Source organism: Malus sylvestris, chromosome 1, assembly GCF_916048215.2.
Source record: "Malus sylvestris chromosome 1, drMalSylv7.2, whole genome shotgun sequence".
Classification (NCBI taxonomy): Eukaryota; Viridiplantae; Streptophyta; class Magnoliopsida; order Rosales; family Rosaceae; genus Malus; species Malus sylvestris.
This window is the reverse complement of record NC_062260.1, coordinates 1,140,887-1,159,488: the sequence shown is the minus strand read 5'-3', so window position 1 is coordinate 1,159,488 and position 18,602 is coordinate 1,140,887. Positions and strand designations below refer to the sequence as shown.

General features: G+C 37.5%; 2 long non-coding RNA genes across 2 annotated transcripts in view; one reads left to right on the top strand and one right to left on the bottom strand.

The window, feature by feature from the left end:
- The window catches only part of LOC126621225 (uncharacterized), a 43,669-nt gene extending 29,266 nt beyond the window's left edge, over positions 1-14,403 (top strand). Inside the window, exon 6 of the long non-coding RNA XR_007622854.1 lies at positions 13,562-14,403. This is a non-coding gene — a long non-coding RNA (uncharacterized LOC126621225). The remainder of the gene's footprint in view (positions 1-13,561) is intronic.
- Positions 5,097-7,777, bottom strand: LOC126621218 (uncharacterized). Its single transcript, XR_007622852.1, has 4 exons — positions 7,431-7,777; positions 7,188-7,347; positions 6,225-7,082; positions 5,097-5,303 (listed from the first exon to the last, which is right to left on the bottom strand). It is a non-coding gene; the product is annotated as an uncharacterized LOC126621218 (long non-coding RNA).
- Positions 14,404-18,602: the final 4,199 nt, after the last annotated feature.

Sequence of the window (18,602 nt, the reverse complement as noted above, 5' to 3'; positions counted from 1 at the left end):
AGGAGATTGGGCAATGAAGGAGCATGATCCGATTCATCCATCTCAAGAACATAAAAATCCGCCGGAAAGATCAAATGATTAACCTGCACCAAAACATCTTCCACAACTCCCTTTGGATAAGCATTAGATCTATCGGCCAATTGTATGATTACACCATCATTTTTTAACTTGCCTAGGTTCATAGATGCATAAATTGAATATGGCATAACATTTATGGATGCACCTAAGTCTAACATGGCAGATTTGAAGCTAGTATTACCAATGACACAAGGAATGGTGAAACTACCTGGATCTTTGCATTTAGGAGGTAGTTTACGTTGTATCATGGCAGACACATTCTCACTTACCTGTACCACTTCTTTCTCCCAAAAACGTTTCTTTGTTGTACAAAGCTTCTTCAAACACTTGGCGTACTTCGGGATTTGCTTGATTGCATCCAAGAGAGGTATGTTAACTTGAACCTTCCTAAATGTTTCTAGAACATCTTTTTCCTCCTCTTCATTCTTGAATTGCAAAAATCTGCTAGGAAAGGGCACATTGGGTGGAATAATGTTAGAATTAACCAAACTTGGACTCATCTTACCTAGGGTGGACGGATTGGATGGCTTAGGGGCCATGGGTGCTTGCGGCAAAGGTGGTGCTACCTTTTCCGTGAGTGGACTTGGTGTCTCCTCTTCAGATTTCAACGTTTCATCCTCTTTGGGACCTGATTTTGGTGGTGTAGGGCCTGCCCCAACTTCTTTTCCATTCCTTAGCATGATTGCATTTGCGGTTTCAAAGCCTTATTTTGGATTCGCAATGGTTGAACTAGGAAGCTTTCCTTGTTCTCTAAACTACCCAACAAACTCTGCAATCTGCCCAATTTGTTTCTCAAGTTGATCCACCCTTTTGTCTTGGTTTTGCATAGCCTTAGCTTGATCTTCCTGCCCATTAGACAACTTAGTTAGTATCTTAAGAAGTGCATCATTGTCAAGAGACGGACCTGAGGCACTTGGGCCGGATTGGGCTTGATTTTGGGGTGGGCCGTAGGTTTTGGGAAAGAACCCTGGGGGTTGTTGCCTAAAGCCTCCTTGGTTTTGAGGTTGTTGGGGCTCCCTCCACTTGAAATTTGGGTGGTCTCTCCAACCGGGATTATATGTGTTTGAATATGGATCGTTCCTTGGTTGGTTTTGACCTTGAAACCCAATTGCATGGGCGCTTTCCCATCCACCATTTTCAATCAACTGTGGACACTTTTCAAAGACATGTCCTTGGATGGAACATACGCCACATACAATTGGTCCTTGCATCTTCATGCCCTCGGCTATCTGAGACACAAGAGAAGTAAGATTAGCCAATTGTGAATGAAGATTGGAAGTTGTACTTACCTCATGTACTTGGTGCCGTGGGGGCCCTTTTGGCCTACTCCCTCAAATTGTTGAGCGTTCAATGCTCGATTAGAGATCAAGATCTTGGCAGCCATGGGTGTTTTGTCCACCAATGCTCCCCCCGCCGAAGCATCAATCATTTGACGTTTTAGAGGTAGGAGACCCTCGTAGAAGTATTGCAAAAGCAACTCCTCCTTCATCTGATGCTGTGGACAAGAAGCAACAAGTGATTTAAATCGTTCATAATATGTAGGAAAAGTCTCACCTTCTTCTTGCTGAATTCCGCTTATCTTTTTGCGTAGGAGGATGATGCGAGAAGTTGGAAAGAACTTCTCCAAGAACGCTCTCTTCATACTGTCCCAAGAAGTGACAGTGCCGGGAGCTAACTCGTATAACCAATCCTTGGCTTTATCCATCAAAGAGAATGGAAAAGCCTTCATCTTCAAAATACTTCCGTCAACGTTAACAGGAGTCATACTAGAACAAACTACTTCAAATTCTTTCAAATGTTTGTTAGGATCTTCCATGGACAAGCCATGGTATTTAGGAATATGATGAAGCAAACTTGACTTTAATTCAAATTCTTCCGTCTTACCTTGGGCAGCCGTGGGGTACTGGATGCACAAGGGTGCGGCATTATCCAATCCCGAGGCCGAGAGCTCTTTGAGTGTACAGTTGTCCACCGCCATGCCTTGATCCTCTTCACCCACTTGTGTCGTGGGCTCCTCCTCCTCTTCTAGGACTTCTTCTTCAAGGTTAGGTTCGGGAATGGGCTCTTGTTGATTTCTAGCTCTTCTCAAATTCCTCTCAAAGTCGTCGTCAAAGTCCAAGATGTTCTCACGAACCTTTTGAGAACTTCTAGTCATAAACTAGTACCTAAGAAACAAGAAACAAAATAGGTCAGAAACTTAACAAAATCTGAAGCAAAGTAAAATAAAAGAAACAAAAACAATCCAAGGGATTAGCAAAATTGCTAATCCCCGGCAACGGCGCCAAAAATTTGATGCGTTATAAACTAACACACAAATTAAACCCTCTTTTGACAATTGTAGTAAAGTATGTAAGTAGGGATCGTTCTGGACCGGGGATTAGGAGGGATTGCTAAACACTTGGAAACTGACTTAAAAACTCAAAAACAAAGTTTAAAACACTAAACTAGGCTCAAAGAATGCAAAACTAAAGGTTAAAACACTTAAACAAACCTAAAACTCAAAACAGCAACCTAATGACTCAAAACTGCCTAAAAACCACTTTCTGGGCAGTTTTGAAAACCTAACAAGAACTTGGACGAATTTGGGTGAAAACTTGAATCAAAACACTTAGAAACACAAATCAAAACACCTTCTAACTAATCTAAGACTTCAAAATAAAGGGGGATTTGTTTTGGACGAAAATTGAAAACAAAACAGAAACTTTAAAACAAAACAGATTGTAAAACGTTTTTGGATGAAAATGATGGATAAAAGGCTAGTTAGGAGGCTCTTCTCCACACATGTCACACTTGCAAACAAAATGATTTTCAGTTGTTCTTCCAATAAATTATGAAACTCAACACCCCAAGTTAATTAGATACGCTTAAATTAACCTTCAAGTTCTCCTTAAGTTAATGAATTGGATGGGAAAACGCATACAACAATTCAAAGCATTCCTCAAAGGTTCCTTACGTGATGAGCACAATAAAGATACAATCAAGAATCATGAAGCACAATGAGAACTATAAGTGTTGACGAGGCATTCGTTACTATGATGAGCATGAAACTAGTGCCAAGAATTCATTCAACGCGATCGTTTTCAAGCGACCTTCACTACTTGTGATTATAAGATTGTAACTATTAGGTGAAACTCCCTCATAATATAGCATCATATTCATGCATGAAAACTAAGCGTGCACTCTCAATCAACATACACAAATAAGTTATCAATCAAGTAGATGAACGAATTAAATCCACAACTTATGAAATAACAATTGAATGTAATCAAATCATATTGCAAGCATGTACATGGTTTCGAATCACCCCCCCAACTAAGGGGTTTGGTTCCTCATACTCACAACACAAAGTTTATTGAATTGAAACATTGAAAACATAAGAAAGATTACACCTAAAAGTTCCAGCAATCTGCAATAGACTAGCAAGCACATTCAAGAGCACTCCTTCTTCCTTCTTGTTGCGGCACCAGGTATGGAGATGGTTTGGGATGGTTTTGGATGAGGTAGAATAGTGGAAAAATGTCTAGGATGGGTGTATGGCATGGCTAGGGGGGTTTGGGTTCAGAAAATATGGATTTGGGTGAAGAATGGGCACGGCAAGGGTGAGGACAGGTTTTGGGCGTGAATGGAGTTGTATGGATGTGTGTGGAATGTTTTGTGGCTGCAACAAGGAGGTTTATTTAATGGAAAACAGAAATTAAAACCCTAGGTTGATTAGGAAATCAGAAATTAGGAAATAAATCAGAAAATTAAAGGAAAGGGCAAGGGAAATTCGGCTAGGGTTTAAAACACAAAAGGAAGGTGTTCTAAAGCATAAAAATAGGAAATAAGGAAGAGGAAATGCAAAGGGGGGGTGCGGCAAGGGTTCAAAAGGGTTCTAGGCTTTTGTTTTGTGTCCTAGAATGCTTAGAAAGTCTTCATAATTGCTGGAACTTTTAGGGACAATTAGGAAAAATCAAACCAAAGTAGGAAACCTTGGCTGAACTTTCCTACTTCAAGTAGGAATCCTTGTTGGAGTAGGAATCCTTGTTCTTCTAGGAATCCTCATGTGATTAGGAATCCATCTTCAATTAGGAATCCTTCGTTGATTAGGAATCCTTCGTCGATTAGGAATCCTCCTTCATGTAAGCACTTTCCTACTTCAACTAGGAAACCTTGTTCAAGTAGGAATCATCATCTTCAAGTCTTCAAATTCGTCCAAACCTTGGCTCCAATTATGTGATAATCATTCCAAGCCCAATTTTGCTCCAAAAAGCTCCAAAATGCATCTTCTTGCATCCTTTGGCCTTAAAACCTGAAAACACATAAAACTAGCTTAAAAGATTACGTTAACTAAGAAAACAACATGGAAATGCATAAGAACTAGCTAACTAAGGCGCATAAATATGCTCCTATCAGTGTACAAGTCATAAACGCTTAGAGCCTACCACGGTGGAAGGCCACGAAAAAGTGTTCTAAGCACTCTTACGCTTTCAACTTAATATTTGTTTGGTTGAGGGATTTTAAGGTCTCATCAATTTTATTTATTTAATCACAATCAAATAAATAATGTCCTATTACAACTATTTGTCCAAAGTTAATGAAATTAGTAGCATATGATATCCCCACTATTCGTTTTCATAAAACAAATCAATATCAAAACATTTTTCAAAATATTGGAGATATATATAACTACTAATTAGATTCATTATAGGTCTAGTAGCGTATGATACTCCCACTATTTGTTTTGAAGAAAACAAATCAATATGAAAAACGAATTTTTCAAATATTGGAAGTAACTACTACTACTAAGGTTTTTGCATTCCTTTGAAATTGGACTTTATAGTTATCTTAGGCTCTTGGATGACTATGGACTTATTAGGTTATTGCAACAACGAGCCATCATTGTTGAATATAAACTCGGGGAGGTTGTGTCAATTTAATTACGTGCTTATCAATCCAATTAAAACCATTTTCATTGAGCCATTAGAAATGAAAGACAATCATTCATTGCTAATTTGGGCATTGGACCCTTTTAGTCTTTAATCTCATGTCAAAACTGACACACCCCATCCCGAAGGAGGGCATGCTGGCCGTCACGTGAGAGTGACGTAACCATTTGTACAGTACGGAAGCTTTAATTATACAACTTCAAAGTTAATACACCCGAAGGTGCGTCCTAATTTGGTCCATTCTGTCAGAACCCCACTGAATTCCTCGTAGCCACCACACCTCAGCTATTCTTTAACCTGGAGGGGCGCAAAACCAAAATTGAGTGGGTCAGTAAAACAAATCTTTTCAAATCCAACTTTTCTCAAAACATTGTAACCCCTCTCCGTAAAACTTGTATACTTTCCCAGAAATGTAAAATATAAATATACATATATAATCTCAAAACTTCAATTCACTTTTTCAACATTTTTCATATCAGTTATGCCATGCCATGTCTAAATTCAACAGTTAAGTATGAATGCATCAACAATAATCATATCAGGTGCAAGAAAGAAATCAACCGGAGGCCCTCTAATAGCCCTGTACGGTTGAACCTAGAGCTCAAAATCTATCACTCTCACTCTGCCGGAGTCACCTCTGTGACCTGTCCGGCCTTCTGCACATAAGTCGGAACCACCTAATGTAGTCTGTACGACTTAATGGTTAATATTACGCTCTAGTGCTTCTCTCATCAATCATCTGTGCACATAATCTAAGGTCACCCACCAGTCGAAATCTCACTAACACTCTTCGACTGGCCCGTCGCACCCACTCCGCGTGGACTGTGCGACCAGCATCTACTTGGATCCAAGGCGAGCGTGCGATGCGGTGAATACTATAAGCACTGAACCATGGTGCAGGATTTGAGCTCAATATACATCAACATCATCATAACAGTAATTAAATACTCACCTGATACTCACCTGTGCGTCCGCCGCACCATTCATTCATATGCATTATATCTCAATTCATACTTTTCATATCATTTCATGCATGGCAATTCGATTCACATTTCTATATACTTTTCATATACTTTTATGCATGGCATCTCAATTCACATTTCAATATACTTTTCATATCATTTTATACATTGCATTTAAAGCATACTTTTATTAAATTTCAATTTCTGGGAAAACGTCAAGTGTATATATATACGGAAAACAAAACTGCCCACTCACCTGGAGTTCGCCCTACAACTCCCTAGCACAATACACCAAGGCGTCATGACGATCGGCGCCTAAAACAATAATCAATTCCAACCTTAGAATTCATATCGATAGAATATATAACTTATATAAAATACGTCACTACGTAGTTCGATCCGGAAGATCCACCACTCAGATTTTAAATCCATAACTTCCAGAGGTCCACAATATATCTCTAGGATAACCTCCTAAAATTTCATTACCATCCAACGGTCGGATCTCCGTCAATTAACAAAACTAGGTGACGGTTAACATTCTATATTATGGACTTACAACTCCAATTTCGGAAGATCCGCAAATCGGATTCCCAATCTGTAAGTTCCTATAATCCTCAAATATTACGTATTACAACGTATCAAAGTTTGGTAACGATCCAACGGTCGGATCGTCAATTCACATTTTCACCTAATGCGAAAACTATAAAACGTTATTCGAACACCTAACCAACAATCCTTAATAACTTTCTCATACGGTGCTCAATTTGGGTATATGAATATACCACAGTGATCTACTCGACGTCACGGACGTCGACATATTTTTAAAATAATTTTTTACTCTAGCACGCGCCCCCACGCGCCAAGGAAGGCACGGGTCCACGCGCCCCCACGCGCACCTTCTTCTTCCTTGGGTCGCCGGACTGGTTTTTCCGGCGGCCGTTTTCTGGGCAGTTTTTCAAATTGCCATAACTTTGTCATTTCTCAACGAAATCAAGTGATTCAAAAACGAAAGTTGTAGCCCTTGAAGAGACAAAGAGAATGGTACCTTGCACAACACCTAGTTCGCCGTGGTTTGGCAGGAAACTTCCTCGAAATCCTCGGAGGTCGCCGGAAACTGGGTAAGATTCAAATGAGTATAACATCTTCAATACTCAACGAAATTGAGTGAAACAAAAAGGAAAGTTGTAGTACTTGACGAGATGAAGAGATGGATACCTACCTCGACTCCTAACTCGCCGGGGATTCGCTGGAAAAAGCCTCGAAAGCTCCGGCCAAACTTTGAACTTGTCGATCTCCGTGTTCTTTCGACCAAAAACTTCCAACGAAGCACTCCGAGCTTCCTTGGGACCTCACTAAGCTCACTATGAGCTTGGATTGTCCTAAAAATCAACCAACAAAAAGTTCATGAATAGTGCCAAACTCGGACCTCGAGTTTTCAACGCGAAAACGAAGGATTCCTTACCTGAAAATGGTGTCTACGTGATCGTGGAGGTTCCAGGAGTTCGATGGTGGTCTTAACTCCGTCGTTGGTAGAAGTTTAGGGTGGTTTTGTGGTGGTCCGTGTGAGTTCGAAGGAGAGGGAGAGAGACAGAGAATGAGAGATTGTGAGGGAGGATAGAGAGAGACAGGGTACGGGAAATAGGGAGGGATTTGAGGTGTGTGGTCCTACCTAACCCCAAATCACAAAATTCCATCTCCAAATAACTTAGGAACATATATTTCACCAATATATAATTCACATATCTTAATCACGTTTAAGGGCAATTCCGTCAATTTACAATCACGAGTGTAAAACTTTGGGACGGGCTGTGACAAAAACCCTCTTTTCGTTATGTCTCCTTTACCAATAGTTAAAGAAACTCTAGTCTAGCACTAGAGGGAATCCACTAACGAATAGAGATTAAGAAGTAATAAGAATTACAAACCGATTTGTACAAATTCCTATAAATTACATATACTAAAAGGGGAGAGAAAGATTAACGTCAAACGTGACAAAGTCCAATTAAACAGTAATTAAAACGCATTCCCAAGGTTCAAACAATTTGATTTTAGCGCCTTATCATATAGCTCAATTATCGTTTAAGGCATAAGTCCAAAGTCATCCATTTCATAACTACTTAAACACATTTAAATAATCATAAAGGAATGCAACATAAACATTTAGATTTAGTGCATATGGGCATAATAATGTTATGAGTTTAAACAACTAACAAAATTAAAATCAAATATTTTAACTTTCTAGTTAGTAGGGGCCTAAATGTAAATATGAAAAGTTAGGGGTAAAAACGTAAATACTCAAAAGTATAAAATATCAACTTTTCAAAGATTACAAAAGACCCCCCAAGTGGATAAATCCACTAGGGTGGCCGGCCACATTAAGGGGGATGGGAAGTCTCACCCATCAAGCTTTAATTCAATGCAAAGAAGAAAAATCCAAATTTGCTTGTCACTTGGTTTTAGCATTAAATGGTTTTAATGAAAAAGTGATGGAAATATCCTAGACAAGTCTAGGGTTTTAAAAGGTTTTAATATGGTTATGGATGGTAAGAACATCACCCAAAACCATGAAACCATGCATGAAAACCAACTAAAACATTTTCACCCAAAACCAAACTATGAACACCAAGAACAAAACCATGAACATAATTTCAAGATTTGTACATTCTTGGTGATTTTTCAAACCCAAAAACAAAAGTGACAAGAACTCTTTTTCCTAGCTTTAAAAGGATGTGTGAGTGGTTTACAATAAAACACAAACACAACCCAAAACCACCCCCAAAACCGTGCCAACCACAAAGAACAAAAAAAACCCCAAATTTTGTTCATGACTTATTCTTCATTCATGCATACAAAACATCTTTTACATGGACATCTTTTTCAACTCTTGATTTATATTTTTCAACCATTGAAAAACAAAAGATAAACATACTTTTAAATGAAGAAATAATATGTCATACTAGTCTTAAACTCATTTTTCATTCATGCATACAAAACACTTTTGCATACATATCTTTTTCAACTTTTGACTAACATTTTTCAACTATTGAAAAGCAAAAGATAAACATGCTTTGAATGAAACAATAATATGTCATACATAACATTAATACCCATATGCATAAAATCCAAAAGGACACATTATACATAAACCTTTGGCTCTGATACCACTTGAAGGGAAAACTATGAGATTCTAGTATGGGATTTCTAAATGACTATCATGCATATTCAAATCAAATTTAATATACGAAAGCAGCGGAAGCATTTATAACATATTATCAAAGCTATAGTCATGCAAATCCCCTTCAAGGTTCATAGGTTTATATATAATGCATCAAAACAATTTAAAGAATCAAGAACAAAGTGAAGGTTAGTCTTATACCTCTTGATCTAGACTTGAGACCAAGGATGGACCACCTCCAAGTCCTTTGCTCCTTGAAATCCTTGAGCCTAGCTTCCCTCCTTGCCTCCTCCACTTTGTTAGAATGAGTGCTCCTAGGTTCTCTTCAAGTTTCCAAAGTAGGAAACCTCTAAAGATCCTCACCCACTAGTGTAGTGAGAAGGATGAAGGAATGACCAAAGGGGTGTAAGATATGTTAGTAAAAACCCCCTATGGTGGCCGGCCTTTGTGGTTCAAGAGAGCTATTTTCTTTTGCCTCTTTTGTTGTTCAAAACTCACAAAAACCCTTATGAACTTTATCTCTATAAAGTTCCTTATATAGACAAAAGAAAACCTAGTCAACACTTGAATAAATATCTCTCCTTCCCCACATAATATGGCCGGCCCTCTTTGTGTTGTTTGGGCTTTGGGCTTTCATTTATTTCAAGTCGTCCAATGCTTGAATTAAAGCCCAATGGGTTTAGGCCCAATGGGCCCAATTAAACCCGAACGTTTCTTCAAGCCCAAAACGATCTTTATCGCTTTTATGATTTCTTTAGACTTTTCTAAATTAATCACAACACATAATTAATCCAATTAATTGTTTCCATCATCCATTAGTTACACACAATATTGTTTTGGTGAACAATCTTTTAGGTTCTAATTAGCAAGGCAGTGAGGTGATTGGCATCAATCCAATTGCTTATATTTAATTCAATCACTTAGTGAATTAAAACTTCATTTTAATTCACCTTTCTTCTTTGACGACTATATTTAATCATCTAGAAGAACTCACAAGCTATGAGTGACATCTAACCATATGTCATAGCTACCCAAGCTAATGTAGAAGTTTATTCGAAGAACCTAGTCAGTTGGAATTACAATGTAATTCAATCCTTTTCTAACACAATACTCTCAATCACATTACTAGGGTATGGATATATTATGTCAAACCCCTAATGTGATTATTCCTTCTTATATGATTCAATTGAGTCGTATAGGAACGCTTTCCTTTATTACGCTCGATACTTCGGCCGAAGATTCCCGAATCATATCTTAGAGTATTCTTCCTCTCTTATCGAGGATTAAAGATTCCTTGTTGCGCATACACTTGCCTTCATGACTAAGTGGCTTAACCCCAACTATGCCGTTGACATTCTGATAGAGTGACGTTTGACATAATCAAAGATTGAGTACTTAAGCACAAGACAACGACGATGCCTCAGGTCAAAGGACTACTTACATTATTCCAACCATTAGAGTTACTTGCTTGACATGTGAGTAGACCTCCATGCAAGTACTCTCGTTCGATTGTGTTCAGTGAACTCATTCCCTTAATGAGCACCTACATACTTGTCTTAGTGTCACAACACGAATGGGATGAGACTTTCCATCCTTCCAATTGAAGCGGACACAGTATGTACCAGTCTACGCATTGTCAGTATCCCTCCGACAATCCAATGACCAGGAACCTTTTGGACATCTGGTTATGTGAAGAAGGTCTCTGTAGTCTAACATCATTAGATTGCTTCTTCAATCGATCCATTGTCCATGGATACACTATTTAGGACATATATCGTTTATTGAGATAGTCCTAATTCGTGTCTTTGCCATTTGATGTATAAGATTCATCCATACATCCATTCATTTGTCCTGAAAGATTTCTTCCAAAGATTGACTTTCAGGGCATATTTCCAACACGACCTCCACTACTTGCAAACATAAAGTTGTAACTATTAGGTGAAACTTCCCTATGTTTTAGCTTCAAATTCCTGTATGAAAACTAAGTTGGCCACCTTAATTAACACACAAAAATAAGTCATCAATCAAACGGTTAAGCAAATTGCATTCACAATTCATGAAATAACAATTAGACGTAATCAATTCATCTTGCAAGCATAATCATGGTATTGAATAACCCCCTAGCCAAAAGGCTTAGTTCCTCATGTTCACAAAACAAAGGAAAACAGATTCATACATTGTAAATATAAGAAAGAGAACACCTAAATATTCCAACGATTCGATGTTGAACGCCTAGAATCTTCAAGTACTTCTTCTTCCTCTCCTTTGCTGCGGCACATGGACTATGGCTAGGTTTTTGGGTTATTGAATGATGTAGAATGGATGGGGGACGTATGGAAGTGTTTAGGGTTGATGGGTGGTGCGGCTAGGGATGATTTGTGGTAGAAAATTGGGTGAATGGTGGTAGAATGGTGCGGTTGAAGATGGAGATTGGTTTCTGGCGTGAATGGTTATTTTCTGGATGAATGGGAATGTTTGTGGCTGCACAAAGATGTTTATTTAAAGGGATTTAGGAAATTAAAACCCTAGGTTAATTAGGCAAACAGAAATTAAGTCTAAGGCTTCTAGAATTAGGAAACAAAATCATAAACTTAAGGGAAATTAGCTAAAAGGTGTAGGCTAGGGTATGAAACACAAAAGGAAAGTGTTTTAATTTAGAAAATAGGGAAGAATCACTCTCCCTTGCACGGCAAGGAAGAGGAAAGGTCAAGGGATTGCGGCTGTGATGTGGGAAAGGTTTAGGGAAAGGTTTGATGTCCTAAAACTGAAGGGGAAGTGGATCCCTTGCACGGCAAGGGGATGGAGGATTGGGAAAGATGCGGCAAAGGTCCCTAAGAGTTCTAGGGCCTTTGTTTTGTGTCCTCAAATGCACGTGTAGTCCTCAAAGTGGCTGGAACATGAGTACTTTTAGAATTAGGAAAGGTCAAACCAAAATAGGAAACCTTGGCTTAACTTTCCTACTTCAAGTAGGAATCCTTGTTGGAGTAGGAATCCTTGTTCTTCTAGGAATCCTCATGTGATTAGGAATCCATCTTCAATTAGGAATCCTTCATTGATTAGGAATCCTTCGTCGATTAGGAATCCTAATTTCTTCAAGTCTTCAATTCATCCATTCCTTTTGCTCCAAAAGGCTCCAAATTACATCATTTTGCACACTTCGGCTTTGGAATCTGAAAACACACAAAAGTGACTTTAAACACTAAAATAACTAAGGAAACACAACGTAAATGCACGAGAACAAGCCAAGTAAGTCGCATAAATATGCTCCTATCAATGAGCCGAGAGCCAAAAAGCCTATCCCATTCATTATATGTTTAAGTTTAACCCCGTTGAGCCTTGTTCAGCCTATGTTCTTTGTTAACCCACACTATCCTCACCTAGCCTAGATTAGGACCATCCATACCCTTGTTCTTGAAGCATAGTAAAACATGACTCAAATTGAATTCCTTTTGATTAATGTATTGCAGAAAACAAGTGTGGGGGAAGTAATTCTTGTGTGTGTGTGTGTGCCAAAGTCCTTAATAAGGCACGGGTCGGAAAAAAAAAAGTTGTGAAAATGTATGAAAAAGAGTTCTGAAGTGTTGTTTGTAGAAGAAAGGGTCCAAAACATTGAATTCGGCCCTAAGTTTTGCTCAAATCTTCCCTTTGTGTTAAAAGTTGATTTCTGCATTCTAAAGTGAATTCTAAGTTTCGATTTCATTACTTTGCTTGCTATTGCCTTAGGAACGTTTGTTATCCTTATCTTTCCTTCGTTAACCATTACCCCAAGCCTCGTTACAACCCTTGACTTCTATCTTGAGTGTTATGTGTTTCAATTTGTGGAGTTTGAATTTGGTTTGAGCATATGGTGTCACTGGTTCTCACATCTAAGTAGTAGCATTCCATTCATGAGATCATATCTAAACATGCTTAATAACTCCAGAAATTGCTTTCTTTGTAACACATATATGTGAGTGTTCGTTTTCATGTTTACATCAATCTTCTCACATATAACTAGTGTACTGTGTAGTCAGAAAATGTGTGAAAATAGAGAGTATCTTGTAAGGAATTGAGCAAATTCTCTAAGGCATGTTACTACATTCAAAACATCATTTTAATTGGTTAAATGAGAACTAGTAAATGGTGACTATGATTAAGTATGTGCTCAAGTGTGAAGATAACTAAAATATGTGGGAATAATGATTTTTAACATGTCATGTGCATTGGAAATCCTTGAGGCAAATGTTGGAAGGATTAGAATGTGTTTTGTTTACTTTGTTTTGTTTGTTTGTTTCGTTTTGCTCGAGGACTAGCAAAAGCTAAGTGTGGGGGAATTTGATAGGAGCATATTTATGCAACTTAGTTAACATGTTTTCTTGCATTTACTTAGTTAGTTATTGCTTATAAGAGTGTTTTAAGCTATTTTCGTGTGTTTGTAGGTCCTAATAACAAAGTTGGAAAGAAAGTGCATTTTGGTGCAATTTGGAGCAATTTTGGGCCAAAATGGATTGCATGCATATGGAGCAAGTGGGATGGACGTTTTTGGTGTTTTAAAAAGGGTTTCAACACATGCAAAAATCTGAATAATGAAGTTGAAGTGTGGAAGTGTGCAGATACATACACTTAAGGAACAATTTGAAAAGAAAAGAAGTGAAAGATGCCATTTGTTGGATTGCTTTACAAGATGTATTCACATTTTCAGCAACTACAAACATAATTGCAAGCTGAAATGATGCATAGCAGTAGAGGTGTAAAGTGGCCGAAAGTTGATGTTTGCAAGATGAAATGATGCAAAACATGTGTGTGAAAGTTGTCTAACAGCTAGTACATGTGGAAAAGGGATGGAATACAAGGCAAATGCATCAGAAATTGAAGAATGAAGGCACATGGACAGCTACAAAGGAGTTGAATTAGCAAAAGAGGAATGATTGCCTTTTGTTAAAGGCAAGACACAATGATAAAAGAGCATGTGAACTAGCTGTTTTTGCATCATTTTGGTCTTTGTTTGTATTGTTTATTGAAGCCACTTGAGTGATTCTTTGCTTTGGAGCTTCTATAAATAGGGAGTGAAGGGAAGAACACTACAGAGGACACTACATCAAAAACACAATCAGCCACACCACCCATTCTCCATCCATTCTTTTAGCCAAACCCATCTACATATTCATACACTACGTCACAAACACATTTTCAGCCATCTTTCTCTCTTTTGCCACACCCCCCATCCATCCTAAACACCACCATACCATTTCCCATCCATTCCTCCATACAAATACCATCCAAACCTATCCCCAAAACCTTGTGCCGCAGCAAAGAGGAAGGAGGAGAAGCCTTGGATGTGCATGCCATTCAAGTTAGGATCGTTGGAGCGTTTAGGTGTTTTCTTTCTTTTGATTTCAATGTTTAAATTCTATACTCTTTCTTTTGTACGTATGAGGAACTAAACCCCCCCTGGATTCGAAACCATGTTTATGCTTGCTATATGATTTGATTACTTTCAATTGCGTTTCATAAGTTGTGAATTCAATTTACTTATCTACATGAATTAAAACTGATTTGTATGTGTTGGTTGAGAGTGCACGCTTAATTTTCATGCATAAGTTTGATGCTAGGATATAAGGGAATTTCACCTAATCGTTATGAACTTATATTCAAAAGTAGTAAAGGTTGTTGATCACAATCGTGTCAAGTAAATTCTTGGCAAAAGTTTTGTGCAATTCATAGTAACGAGTGCCTCGCCAATGCTTATGATTTTCATAGAACTTAATGATCTTTGCTTGTATCTTTGTTATGCAATTCATGCAGGGAACTTGTGAGGAATGCTTTGGGTTGTCGTATGCAATTCATCCAATTCGATAACTTTAGGAAAATCTGAGGGTTAATTAGTGCAATTCACGGTTAATTTGGGGCGTTGGGAATTCATGGTTTATTGAGAAGCAATTGGAAATCGTTTTGTATGCAAGTGTGACATGTGTGGAGAAGAACCCCTTAGCTAGCTTTCCATCCATTCACTTTTATCAAATTCGTTTTGGAATCTGATCAATTTACAAAGTTTGTTCTTGTTTTCAATTTTCGTCAAAACTCAATCCCCATTTATTTTGAAGTGTTAGATTAGTTAGAAATCAATTTAGTTTGTGTTTTTAGGTGTCTTGAGTCAAGTCATAACCCAATTTCGTCCAATTTAGTGTTAGGTGTTCAAAATTGCCTAGAAAGTGTTTTTAAGGCAGTTTTGAGTGTTTATTTGCTGTTTTGAGTCTTTTGGTTTGTTTTGGTGTTTTATAGTTTAGTTTTGCATTCTTTGAGTCTAGTTTAGTGTTTTAAACTTTGTTTTTACGTTTTGAGTCAGTTTCAAGTGATTTGGCAATCCCTCCTAATCCCCGGCCTAGAACGATCCCTATTTACATACTTTGCTACAATTGATAAAAAGAGGGTTTAATTTGTGTGCTTATATATTTCGCATCAGGGATTAGGAGGGATTGCTAATCTACTTAAAACTGACTCAAAAATATAAAACTAGGCTTGAAAACACTTAACTAGACTCAAAGAACTCAAAACAAACTAAAAAGACTCAAAACAGCACAAAACAATCAAATAGACTTAAAACAGACTCTAGGGAGTTATTTGGACGAAATTTGGCTTTTACTTGACTCAAAATACTTAAGAACACAAGTTTGGACAGATTTTAACTAATTTGACTTAACAAAGTAAAGGGGATTGGGTTTTGGACGAATTTGAAGTAAAACAAGTAAACGAAAGACTTAAACAGATTTTGGCACGAAATTAGGGTAAATGGATGGGTGATAAGCTAGCTAGAGGGTTCTTCTCCACACATGACACACTTGCATACAAATCGATTTCCAATTGCTTTTCCAATAAACCATGAACCTCAATGCCCCAGATTAACCGTGAACAACACTAATTAACCCTCAGATTTTCCTTAAGTCATTGAATTGGATGGATAATGCATCGGCAACCCAAATTATTCTTCAAAAGTTCCCTACATGAACAGCATAATAAAGATACAATCAAAGATCATTAAGCTTTGTAAAAATCATAAGCATTGACAAAACATTTGCAACTATGATGAGCATGATACTCCTGCCAAGAATTCACTTAACACGATTGTGACTAGCAAACCTCCACTAGTTATGAATATAAGTTCATAACGATTAGGTGAAACTCCCTAGCATCAAATTCATGCATGCAAACTAAGTATACATCCTTAATCCACAAACAAGAATAAGTTTTGAATCAAATAGTTAAGTAAATTGCATTCATGATTTGTAGAATCACAATTGGAAGTAATCAACTCATATTGCAAACATGTTCATGGCTTTGAATTTCCCCCTAGCTAAAACGAGTTTAGCTCCTTATGTTCGCAAAACAAAGATACATAATTATTGATCAAAAAAAAAAAAAAAAGATACATAAACTTAGACATTGAAAACAAAAGATTGAAACACCTAAAAACGTTCCAGTAATCCAACTTGAATGGCAAGCACGTCCAAGGGTCCTCCATCTTCTTCTTTGCTGCAACACAAGGTATGGGTGAAGGTTTGAGTGATGAATTGTATGGGAGAATGGCTGAAAGTATGAATGGTAGCGAATGGTTGAAGGAAGGCTGCGACAAGGAACTTAAATAAAAATAGCCAAGTATGTCAAAATCCTAGGGAAATAAAGCTAGGGTGCCGCAGAATTAAAGGGAAAGAGAAAAGAAAGTTTTAATTATTTTAGAAGGATTTTAACTCTAAGTCCACAAGGAAAAAGGGTAAGATATGTGGCAAGGGTAGGAAAAGAGGAAAGGAGGATCCCTTGCACGGCAAGGGAAAAAGGAAAGGGAAGAAAGGTGCGGCACCCTTTGTGGCAGGGATTAGGTCTTCTAGAAACATGTAATTAAGTGTCCTAAAGTATTTAGGACACCCATTTGCAACTGGAACATAGGTGCATTAGGATTAGGAAAGTTTAGGACAAAATAAGGTAACTTGGCTAACATTCCTTCTTTCTTCTTTCATCCTTTACTTCCTTTTCTTGAATTAATTTCTTCATAACTTCAGCATAATCCTAGCCTCTTTGGCCTTCAATTTCGTCCATCCACCTTGCTCCATGCATGTCTATCCATTCCAAGCCCAAAATTGCTCCAAAATGCTCCAAAATGCACTTTCTTGCTACTTTAGCTCTTTGGACCTACAAACACACGAAAATAGCTTAAAATACTAAAATAACTATGAACTAACAACATAAATGCAAGAAAACAAGCTAACTAAGTTGCATAAATACGCTCCTATCGCCAATGTCGGTCACATTATGAAAAATGTGATTCCGGGCAACGAAAAAATCTCACAAGATGCAAACGAAGCGTCCAAGAATCTCCGAGTTCATCAGCTTCGTTATCGGAGAAGCATCCGACAAATGCCAAAGAGAAAAGCACAAGACCATAAAAGAGGAAGACATCATTCAAGGATTATGTAAATCAAATAAAATCGTAGCTCCATAAATGTAGAGATCCTAAAGAAGTAAAGCTAAACGTTCCAAAGCAACAAAGATTAGAACAAAGGCTACACTAACTACAAACAACAAAATGATCACCACCCAACTTTACTACCTTACAATAATAATAACACTCGCGCATGCCAAAGGCCTTTTTATTTTAATCACAAGGGCTACGCACACGTAAAGATCTTTTACATATGTTTGGTAAATGATTGAACGAAAATAATGCTAAAGCAAAAGTGTAGGACGTAGGATAAAAATTTTGGAGGTGCTATGACGAAATGATGATATGTTATGATACATTGTCATTGAATTAAAAAAAATAAAAAATAAAAACTCAGAATGAAGAATTTATAAACGAGGAGGACATCATTCAAGGATTATGTAAATGATGCGTAAAATAACTAAACACACAAATTAACCCTCTTGTTGACAATTGTAGTATGGATAAGTAGGGATCGTTCTTAAACCGGGGATTAGGAGGGATTGCTAAAACACTCTAAACTGACTCAAATCTGTAAAACAAAGTTTAAAATACTAAACTAGACTCAAAGAATGCAAAACTAAACTCTAAAACACTAAAACAAACCAAAAGACTCAAAACAGCAAACAAACACTCAAAATTGCTGTAAAAACCACTTTCTGGGCAGTTTTGGGACTCTAACACAACTTGGACGAATTTTGGTTTTCTAATGACCTAAAACACCTAAAAACATATTCTAAGACAATTTCTAGTTAATATGACTCAAAGAAATAAGATGGGTTGATTTTGGACGAAAATAAATAAAACAAAGCAAGAACAATGTAAACAGATTTTTAGATAGAATTAAGTAAATTGATGGGTGATAGACTAACTAGAGGGTTGTTCTCCACACATGATATACTTGCATTCAACTTTGATTTCCAATTGCTTTTTTCAATAAACTATGAATCTCAACGCCCTAGGTTAACTGTGATAGCACTTTTTTAACCTTCAAGTTTTCCTAAAGT